The sequence below is a fragment of the Heptranchias perlo genome, unplaced genomic scaffold (assembly GCF_035084215.1).
Source record: "Heptranchias perlo isolate sHepPer1 unplaced genomic scaffold, sHepPer1.hap1 HAP1_SCAFFOLD_50, whole genome shotgun sequence".
NCBI lineage: Eukaryota > Metazoa > Chordata > Chondrichthyes > Hexanchiformes > Hexanchidae > Heptranchias > Heptranchias perlo.
In genome coordinates, this window is record NW_027139516.1 from 571,539 (window position 1) to 582,160 (window position 10,622).

The 10,622-nt window shown below is 44.2% G+C and overlaps 5 non-coding genes across 5 annotated transcripts; 3 read left to right on the forward strand and 2 right to left on the reverse strand.

The window, feature by feature from the left end:
- The first annotated feature begins 254 nt into the window (after positions 1-254).
- trnav-cac (transfer RNA valine (anticodon CAC)) lies at positions 255-327 on the forward strand. Its single transcript has one exon. It is a non-coding gene; the product is annotated as a tRNA-Val (tRNA).
- A 6,424-nt stretch (positions 328-6,751) lies between these two features.
- trnan-guu (transfer RNA asparagine (anticodon GUU)) lies at positions 6,752-6,825 on the forward strand. Its single transcript has one exon. It is a non-coding gene; the product is annotated as a tRNA-Asn (tRNA).
- Positions 6,826-7,265: 440 nt separating this feature from the next.
- Positions 7,266-7,338, forward strand: trnav-aac (transfer RNA valine (anticodon AAC)). Its single transcript has one exon. It is a non-coding gene; the product is annotated as a tRNA-Val (tRNA).
- Positions 7,339-9,376: 2,038 nt separating this feature from the next.
- trnal-cag (transfer RNA leucine (anticodon CAG)) lies at positions 9,377-9,459 on the reverse strand. The gene has a single exon. It is a non-coding gene; the product is annotated as a tRNA-Leu (tRNA).
- Positions 9,460-9,526: 67 nt separating this feature from the next.
- Positions 9,527-9,599, reverse strand: trnak-cuu (transfer RNA lysine (anticodon CUU)). The gene has a single exon. It is a non-coding gene; the product is annotated as a tRNA-Lys (tRNA).
- Positions 9,600-10,622: the final 1,023 nt, after the last annotated feature.

Below are 10,622 nucleotides of genomic sequence, written 5' to 3' on the forward strand. Positions count from 1 at the left end.
AATTGAAGGGCGGAACAGGTTCAATGGGCTGAATGGCCTCCTCCTGTTCCCAATGGAAATGTTGAGAAAATGCTTTGTTGAGGCTGTGACGTCAGGGTCAACCCCTGTCCAAACAAGACAGGCCACATTTGGGAGTTTAATAACTTTGAAATGAACATTTTTCTTTTGTGACTTGTGCAACTTCGATCAAGTGAATAGTTATGAATGAGAATCAATACAATCATTCTAACTTCTGGCTGGTAACCAGATCAGAGGTTTCCGTAGTGTAGTGGTTATCACGTTCGCCTCACACGCGAAAGGTTCCCGGTTCAATCCCGGGCGGGAACATTATTTTGGGGCAGATTTTTCTGTCCTCTGTGAAAGAGCCTGTTTTGTTCAGTTCGACACAAATTCGTGGTCTCACGAGCACTGAACATTTTAAACGGAGCCCTTCAAAATGCAGTGTGTAAAATGAGAAGGAATAAAAAGTTCATCGCACAAAAGACATTATTAAACTTTTCCAACATCCCTCAGTGGCCTTTCATTCTGCAAAATAACGTTATCGGTTAATTAATGGTGAATAACAAAAATATTGTTTTTTTTTTCTTCCATGCGATTAATATAACAAGTGTTCAAAAGTTGCTCTTCTGGCTGGAAATCGCACCCCGGCCGCAGTGGTAAAAGCGGCGAATCTTAACCACTGGACCACCAGCGAGTTTTACTTACAGCATTATCAGATTTAACGAGGATTTCCATTTCTCTGTGATTCAGCTTTTAATCCTTTTTGGCTACTGATTGCGAATATTCCCGTCATTAAATAGGAATAAAGTACAATAGGCTCAGGAAAACCCGGGGAGGTGGCATCCCGCTCACCGAGCCTTTCCAGCATCATTTATATCACCAAGCACTCGAGTGAATGAACCTTTCTCCGGGGGGGTCTCAATGTGGAAAGGGTGGCGAGGCAAAGTGCTATTTATCCGTCAGGATGGCCGAGCGGTCTAAGGCACTGCTTTCAGGTCGCAGTCTCCTTCCCACTTCCGACATTGGTTACTTTGACTCCTATTTTATTTCTTGCTTGAGCTGCAGTTGATTTTTCGGCCCAGTTGATTTGCTCTTCCCGCAATAACCAACCCGGTCTCGATCCACGGCACGTTTTGACGCCCACCGGCTCATCCCTAAACCAACCTTTAAACGAAAATATGCTTTAAACACAAGGTCGCAACTATGGAGAGAGCAGACACTTGGGGAAATGTACCATCGGAATTAGAGTAGGCCATTCAGCCCCTCGAGTCCGCTCCGCCATTTGATAAGATCATGGCTGAACTGTGATCGAACTCCATATACCTGCCTTTGGCCCTTATCCCTTCATACGTTCTTTTGGCAAAAAGCTATCGATCTCAGATTTAAAATTTGCAATTAAGCAAACATCAATTGCCGTTAGTGAAAGAGAGTTCCAAACTTGTTCCATCCTTTGTGTGTGGAAATGTTTTCAAATCTCACTCCTGAAAGATGTAGCTCTAATTTTTGGACTGTGCCCCCAAGTCCTAGAATCCCCAACCAGCGGAAATAGTTTCTCTCTATCCAGAAAATGTCAATGACACAGTCAATGAAAGGTGCAGTTCACGAAGGCGACTCACCAGCACCTTCTCAAGAGCAATTAGGGATGGGCAATAAATGCTGACCTTGCCATTGACACCCACATCCCATGAATGAAGACAAAAAAAGTCGCCTGCATGGCCGAGTAATTTCCTGCTGCTAAACGACGGGAGGAATGAAACCGTCGGCTTCAGCCCTTTGAACGAACTGTATACACTTGCCGTCGAGTTCAATCCCCACTTGGTCCTCTGCCCCGAATATCCACTGCATCAGAAAATCCTCCATAACATAGAATCACAGCATGGAAACATCACAGAAGGAGGCCATTCAGTCCATCGTGCCTGCGCCAACTCTTTGAAAGAGCTATCCAATTAGACCCGCTCCCCTTCCCTTTCCCCATAGCCCTGCAAAATTTTCCCCTTCAAGTATTTATCCAGTTCCCCTTTGAATGTTATTATTGAATTTGTTTCCACCAACCTTTCAGGCAGTGCATTCCAGATCATGACAATTCGCTGCGTAATAACATTCTCCTCATCTCACCTCTGTTGCCAATTACCTTAAATCTGTGTCCTCTGGTTACCATTCTTTCTGGCACTGGAAATAGTTTCTCCTTATTTATTCTATCAAAACCGTTCATGATTTTGAAGACCCCTGTTAAATCTCCCCTTAACCGTCTCTGCTCTAAGGAGAACAACCCCAGCTTCTCCAGTCTCTCCACCTCACTGCAATCCCTCATCCCTGGCACCATTCTAGTAAATCACCTCTGCACCCTCTCCAAGGCCTTGACATCCTTCCTAAAGTGTGGTGGGCAGAATTGTGTGATGGCCAGCTGGGGTCTAACCAGTGATTTATAAAGGTTCAGCATAAGTTCCTTGCTTTTGTACTCTATGCCTCTATTAATAAAGTCAACGATTCCGAATACGTTTTCGTTTACAATCTCTTCAACTTGTCCTGCCACCTTCAAAGATTTGTGTACGTATACCCTCAGGTCTCTCTGTTCCTGCACCCCCTTTAAAATTGCACCATTTATTTTAAAGAGCTGGCCAACGCACGATGGGCCGAATGGACTCCTGCGATTCCATGATTCCATGTTTTTGATTACACCTCTATGAAGCGCTTTGGGACATCCCCCAGAAGTGGGAGTCAGCAGTTCACTTTCTCCCTTAACACTTCCATCTGACCTGGGCTGGACTAAATAGGTGTTTTCGTGGTGTAATGGTTATCATGTTGGCGTCACACGCGAAAAACTCCCGGTTTAATCCCGGGACAGAAACAATTTGCTGGAACTTGCTCCTCACAAACCTCCAGGCACGAGCTTTCTCTCGTGTAAATTGGGCTGCAATCCTTTCACATTCAACAACGGCTGCACCAGATTCCTCGTCTCATCACCACTGAACACTTTGAAGCAGACTCCAAAAATAAAGTGCGTAAAATGAGAAGGGATGAAAGTCAGAGAAGTTCGCGTCGTTTCGACATTTACTCGGCAAACTTGTTAGCATTTCGTTCAGTGTGAACCAGAAAGTTGTGGGTTTATTAATGGTAATTGAAAGAATCATCTAAGAGACTTGTATAATTTTGCGTAATTAAGTGAACTGTTTTGTAAAAACAAATGCGCTGACCGGGAATCAAACCCGGGCCATAGTGCTGAAAGCGCCGAATTCTAACCACTCGATAACCATAAACCCGACTTATACATTGTCAACAGATGGTTATAAATATATTGGGCTGCAGCCGTGTTAGATTGAAAATATATTTCTGATTTGTAAGATGTAAATGCATTTCATGACTGCTGCTTACAAATCTATTTAGATATATCTTTTAGTTATTCCTTTTTTGTGGGGTATATATTGTAAATGTATTTTCTGGAGATTTATTTCTCTATGTCTTACTTTTCATTACACACAAATACATAACACAGATACACAGAGATATAATGATAACCACCAAGCAGTTACACCCAAATGTATTTATAAGTGTCACAGGTGCAATCATATATATTTATAACAAGATATATCATATTGTAAAAATAATCAAAATAAATTTATAAATGGCACACATAACTTCAACACTCAATTTATAAAGAAGCATGACATCCATTTATACACATCCATAGTTTAAATTTTCACACCGTCCTGTTAGCAGTCCTGAACAAAGTCCAAACACCGAAAGTCTCAGCGTTTTTTCAGATGCTGCCCTTCCTGTTATGTATTTTGAGCAGTTCCTTTCCTGTGATGTGATGATTCTGGGTTCCGGGTGTGTGTCATTGGATTTGCTGCAGTCATGCTGCCGCGGACAGGTGAAGGCTGCTTCTGTGGCTGCCTGATACCCGGTGGGAGTGGGCGGGATTTGGAAATCTGAAATAAATGAAATGGTGCATGAGAAACTTTCATAAAGGTAAATAACCCGATCGCTACCATCAGACCTCGTAGCGCAACGTTAGCGCGTCTGAATCTAAATCAGAAAGCTGCGTATTTAAATCACGGCGGGGGTCGCATTTGATTTTAGCGCTGGTAGAATTCTGAATAATTCCGGAATTCATATTGCATTCCCTTTTTCACAATAAACAGAACCCTGCTCTGAATTCTGCCTCACTAGTTCCCCAGTGTCAGGGAGAGAAGCGTCTGATTCACTCATTTATTTATTGCACGAAACATACACAAACACACTTATGAATTCAAAATCAGCCTGCAGCTCCACACGCACAGAGATAAACGCAGTCAGATAGACAGGGAAAAACCGGGAAAAAGACAAACCGGTTTGTCACAGAATTGCCTGTACCTCCACGGTCGAATGTCAGGGCTTTTGTTGTTCGCTTTCGTTCCACACCCTGGAATTCAGGAGAATCTGGTACATGGTTTGTTGGATAAGGCACGGGCGCGATGGCCCGAATGGCCTGCTTCTGAGCTGTATCCTTCGAAGATTCTGAACTCAGCCCCTGGGAGGGGAGGCCGGTTCATGTGGAAAAAGATCCGGATGAGAATGATCTGATTCATAAAGGGGAGGGAAATTAGGGAGCTCCTTCGGAACATTAATTACTTGAAAATGAAGACATTTTCCAGAGTATCTTGTTTGGTTTTGATGAATGAAATGTTTGTAAAAAGGCATCCGTGGAGAAGGATTGTGAGCTTTTAGGACTAGAGGGGAAATGAGGAGATTTTTTTTTTCACACAGAGTGTTGTTACGATCTGGTAGCCACTCCCTGAAAGGGTGGTGGAAGCAGCTTTCATAGGAACTTTCAAAAGGCAATTGGACAGGTACTTGAAGAGGACTGATTTGCAAGGTTACGGGGAAAAGGCTGGTTTTTTGGACTAAATTGGACAGCTCTTTCAAAGAGTAGGCACGGCAACACGGCCGAATGGCCTCCTTCTGTGCTGTAATAGTCTATGATTCTGGTCCATGATTTTAGTGTGGGACAGGAGAGATGTTGTTTAAAGAGAAGTAAAAATGTCCCAATCAGAGCAGAGAGAGGTGACTGGTCAGTTCCCCTCTGCCCAGTATAAGTCAGCAGCGGTTACCAGTTCGCTTTACACGCGAACGGCCCTGCTTTCGATCCTGGGCGGACAATTTAAGTTGCAATTGCTGTTTACAATCTATATTAATGACTGAGATGAGGGGACCGAGTGCAATGTATCTAAGTTTGCTGATGATACAAAGGTCGGTTGGAAAGTAAGCCGTGAGGAGGACGCAAAGGGAGGTGGACAGGTTAAGTGATTGGGTAAGAAGGTGGCAGTTGGAGGATAAAGTGGGAAAATGTGAAATTGTCCACTTTGGTTGGAAGAATAGAAAAGCAGAATATTTTTTAAAAGGTGAGAGTCCAATAAATGTCGGTATTCAGAGGGAGTTTGGTGAACTTGTAAACAAATCACAGAAAGTTAACATGCAGGTACAGCAATCAATTAGGAAGAAAAATGGTATGTTGGCCTTTTTGAAAGGAGGTTGGAGTATAAGAGTAAGGGAGTCTTGCTGCAATTAAATAGGGCTTTGGTGAGAACACACCTGGAGTACTTTGATGTCGTCTACATGGATTTTAGCAAGGCTTTTACAAGGTCCCAAATGACAGACTGGTCAAAAAAGCTGCGATTGCACTAGAGAGGGTACAGAGGAGATTTACGAGGAGGTTGCCATGGCTGGAGAATTTTGGCTGTGAGGAAAGATTGGATAGTCAGGGGTTGTTTTCTTTGGAACAGAGGAGGCTGAGTGGTGATTTAATTGAGGTGTACAAAATTATGAAGGGCCCAGACAGAGTGGAGGCGAAGGACCTATTTACCTTAGCAGGGAGGTTAATAACTTGGAGGCATAGATTTTAAATGATTGGTGGAAGGATTTAAGGGGAGCTGAGGAGAATTTTTTTCACCCAGAGGGTGGTAGGGGTCTGGAACTCACTGCCTGACTGGGTGGTCGAGGCAGAATCCCTCGTGACATTTTAAAAAATACTTGGATATGCACTTGAAGTGGCGTAACCTGCAAGGTTAAAGACCGAGTGCTGGAAAGTGGCATTCGGCTGGGTAGCTCATTTCCGGCCGGTGCGGACAGGATGGGCCGAATGGCTTGCTTTTGTGCCGTAAGTTTGCTGTGATTCGACAAAATTGGCAATTCTTTTTTGTAACAGCATATTCCCAACCCAGGCCGCCGTGATGAAAACACCGAAGCCGAACGACGAGGCCAGCAGGGAAGGCATGTAAGAGTGTTAAATATATCAGGGAGTGTTTGCATTCGGTACAATTAATATTTCAGCTCCCAGTTACTGCAGATCAGGGATCAAAACCTGACATCAGCATCAGGACGCTCAGAATATTTTCTTTTTATTCGTTCATGGGATGTGGGCGTCGCTGGCGAGGCCGGCATTTATTGCCCATCCCAAAAAGCCCTTGAGAAGGTGGTGGTGAGCCGGCTTTTTAAACCGCTGCAGTCAGTGTGGCGAAGGATCTCCCACAGTGCAACTAACTAACAGACAAAGCACCGCTGGGCGCGCCGGTTGCAGGAGAGCTGGTTGGCGGTGATATCGATGCTTTGAGCGAGACCAGACCGTTCCCATGTTTCCACAAACAATGTCCCATCCTTTATTTCTGGAAAAGTAACACTGATAGTGGATAATTGCATTTCTGTGGCTGCAACATGTAACTTTGGCTCGGTGACACGCTGCTTTAGTGTATCTTGCAAGAAAAAGGACCAGCCGGTCTCTGTGGCGCAATCGGTTAGCGCGTTCGGCTGTTAACCGAAAGGTTGGTGGTTCGAGCCCACCCAGGGACGAAAATTGCACTTTTTTCTTCCCACTTTTGGATTCATTGCCTCATTCTGATCGCCCTGAAGCCGGTGCCATGTTTTAATTCCTGATCAGCAGCAACTGGGAGCACTTTAAATGGCTCCGATCTCTTCATCTCATTTCATGTTTTCTAATGTGTGATTTGGCTGCAAGAAAACACTCTGTGAACAATGTCATCTGAGCATGCCTGATTCGCCATAATTTACACTGCGGTCGGATATCAGGCACATGAAAAAAAAACAGTGAAATGTTTGTTTCGGCGCGATGCTCTGAGATTCCCTGCCTGACCATCTCCACCTGTCCTTCTCTGCAGCCTTCCTAAATACAGCGCAGTGAATGTATCCCTGTGAAATCAGCTCCTGGACAGTAATACGGAAATTAGTTTGGCTGAAGGGTTGTATCCCTATCACGAGGTTGGAGGTGTCAGGTTTCCGTAGTGTAGTGGTTATCACATTCGCCTAACACGCGAAAAATCCCCGGTTCGAAACCGGGCGGAAATATTTTGAAACGTTGTCCCCATTAAAAATGATTAAATATTGAACGATTCACATTGCTGATTAAATGTGAACAAAGTCCATATCTCCAAGCCCTGTTAATGCAGTCCGCTGAGAGCAGGCGATGAATGCCAGCGTGATATTGGGGGTGAAGGCTGCTTCCAATACTGTCTCATTACCGGTGGGATCTGGCGAAGATTTGATCAGCCTCATCCATTCAACCAATATATGAAACGGTGTTTGAGAAACATTCAAAAAATATAATAACATCCAGGATCCTGTCTTCAGAGTGCGTGGCGCAAAGGTCTGACTCCGGATTAAAAGGCTCGGTGAACTTGCTTCACCTTTCTGAAATGTACTTGTCCATCCTTCAGAGGTCATGGGAAATATGTTTTTTGCCTTTCGAAAAAAGACGCGAAAGTTAGAGACATGTTTTGTTTTCAACACGGCTGGTGAAATGGCCGGACTGTCATAAATTCGGGGTCGCCTTTGAAACACTTAAAGGAGACTACCTAAAAATCACTTCGTGCAAGTTTAAAATCACGGACACTATTTATTTAGGTCTGAAAGAAATAACAATAAACACAGCAGTCAGCGCCCGCGGTGAGACGGTGATGAACTTGGTTGCTGCGAAGTTCACCGCTGGGCTAAAGTTGACGCTGTTTCAAAGAACGCGAACACACTCAATGTGAAGGATGAGCTCATAACCAACAGGTCCCGTCAACGTCAAACACCTCCTTTCTTGTTCAATAGAGGGAGCAGAGGCGTGTCCATCATCAGACGCCAGCAACTTTAAGAAATGGAACAGATAAAGGCACAGATGCAAGTTCCAAATCTTTTCAATGCAAAGTTATTTCACTTTATTTAAGGTGCCGTGAGGCTAAAAACGGGTCCCAGATGATTTGCGTTCACTCGCGACTTGTTTTCCAGTGTTGGTCCGTCAGGTTTGCAATTCAATTTGTATTGGATATTGAAGATATTTCAGGATGATTGCACAACATACCATGTGTAAAGCAACCATCTTGATAACTTCAATCATCACACACTCCACATCGACGCTGCAAAGGCCCCAGCACCCCTTTCAATATTGTTTTTCTTAACTCACAGTTTTCAAAAGGGAATTGGATAAACGCTTGGATGGAAACATTTTCAGGGTTATGGGGAAACAGCAGGCGAGTGGGACTAACTGGACAGCTCTTTCAGAGAGCTGGCACAGGCACGATGGGCCGAATGGCGCTATCTTATTCTATGATTCTATTAATAGATCAATTTCCGCCTTTCACGTAGCCTCCCTAAATGGAGCGCAGTAATCGTGTCCCAGTGAAATAAGCTCCTGAACAGTAATACGGAAATTAGCGTGGCTGAGCGGTTTGAAACTCTGGTTAGGTTCCTAACTGGAAATTTCCTCTCGAAGTTTGATTAGTTTATCAACTATCTCCCCCTATCGATCTTAAATGTCTTTACATATCTCTTCTTCTACTGTCGTGCCCACAATACCAGTCTCCCTGGTAAATACTGAAGCAAAGTGATTATTTAATATTTCTGCCATTTCGCTGTCATTGCCTGAGAATTTGTCGTGTCTATCCCTTAGTCGCCCTATTCCTATCCTAAACTTTCTTTGGCTGTTGATGTGTCTCGAATACTTTGCTTTTTTTGATATTCCTTTTTGCCTTTCTAATAGTTCTTTAGACTTCCCCTCTCTCCTTTATTGTCTAGCGTGTGCCTTTTTCTTCAGTTTCAATTTTGCCCTTGTTTCTTTATTCATCCCTGGTGTGTCATTTCTGGCTGGTTTGTTCTTGCTTTTTAGTGGGATATATTTCTCCTGGACTCCATTGATCACCGTTTTAAATGTTTCCCACTGCTGTTCTATTTCTTTGTCCAGGTCATTAATATGTCAAACATTTCACCGTTTGAAACTTCTCAAGTCACATATCCATCACAAAGCCAGTTGTTTTTGTGGGAGGAGCAAATCAACTTGGTCGAAAAATCAGCTGCAGCCCAATCCACAAATAAAATATTTTCACGTCTTCGTAAAAATAAGCAATGTCAGAAGTGGGATTCGAACCCACGCCTCCAGAAGAGACTACGACCTGAACGCAGCGCCTTAGACCGCTCGGCCATCCTGACGTCAAATTTAACGTTTCATTCTGCATCGTTGGCCAGTGAACGCAACATAAAAGTTTAAAATGGTACTCGCCCAACGTGGGGCACAAACCCACGACCCTGAGATTAAGAGTCTCATGCTCTACCGACTGAGCTAGCCGGGCTTGCGTATCTAAAACCACCTTATCTGTTATTGCAGCAAGCATTAGAAAGACTCCATTTCAAATTATTGGAATCAATTCTGAGGGACAGGATCAACTGTCACTTCGAAAGGCACGGACGAATCAAGGACAGTCAGCATGGATTTGTTAAGGGGAAGTTGTGTCTGACTAACCTGATTGAATTTTTCGAGGAGGTGATAAGAAGGATGGATGAGGGTAGCGCAATTGATGTCGTCTACATGGATTTTAGCAAGGCTTTTGAAAAGTTCCCACATGGCAGATTGGTCAAAAAAGTGAAGGCCCATGGGATCCAAGGGAATGTGGCTCGTTGGATCCAAAATTGGCTCAGTAGCAGGAAGCAAAGGGTAATCGTCAACCGGTGTTTTTGCGGCTGGAAGGCTGTTTCCAGTGGGGTGCCGCAGAGCTCGGAAGTTGGACCTTTGCTTTTTGTGGTTTACATTAACGATTTGGACTTAAACGGAGGGGGCATGCTTGAGAAATTTGGGCGTGACACAAAATTAGGCCGTGTGGTTGAGAGCGAGGAGGAAAGCTGTCGACTGTGGGGGTTCAGGCAATTTTCTGATAACAAAGCACTCAATCTATCTCTGAACGAATTTTGAACGAAGACGTGTGTTTGACCCGGCACTGGCACGATGGGCCGAATGGTCTCCTCTTGTGGAAAAACATAATACGATGATACTAAGTGTTGTCAGACAGAAAAGCAACACATTCCAAATAAGAGCAGAGAGAGGAAACTAGTCTAACAGCATAACAGCACGGTGAGATATTGTATTTGAGAAGGATGAGGAGGGATAGTTTATCATGGTGGGAGTCACTTAGGGTGTCATTTTTGAGTTGATAAGGACCATTTCGAGCTGCCACAGTGGCGGAAACATAATTGGAGAGATTCAGCCCGGGCGCGGCCCCATCGTGCGCGGTGAGACGGAGGGAGGGGGCGGGGGGAAGTGTCAGAGCTGGGGCTCACCGGTGGAAGCAGCATAAAAGTTTAAAACGGTACTCGCCCAA